Consider the following 266-nt stretch of genomic DNA (forward strand, 5'->3'; position numbering starts at 1 on the left):
GCTGGCATCTAAAAAAAACACTCATTAGTTGGGACAAAGTACCACTGCATACCGACGAGGTTTCAAACAGGACGTGCGCATGTTAATCGCTCTTCAAAAAAATAGTGCTGTTAAAGGAAATTTCCGTGACTTTGACAGCCCTACTTACGATACAATATTTTTGTACTCTTTCCACCTCTGTGGAAATATTACTTTTTTTAATGTTCATTTTACTCTGAAAAGAAAACAACACAGAATATAATGATAAGGAAGATTTATTACCCACT

Source organism: Dunckerocampus dactyliophorus, chromosome 1, assembly GCF_027744805.1.
Source record: "Dunckerocampus dactyliophorus isolate RoL2022-P2 chromosome 1, RoL_Ddac_1.1, whole genome shotgun sequence".
NCBI classification, from domain to species: Eukaryota; Metazoa; Chordata; class Actinopteri; order Syngnathiformes; family Syngnathidae; genus Dunckerocampus; species Dunckerocampus dactyliophorus.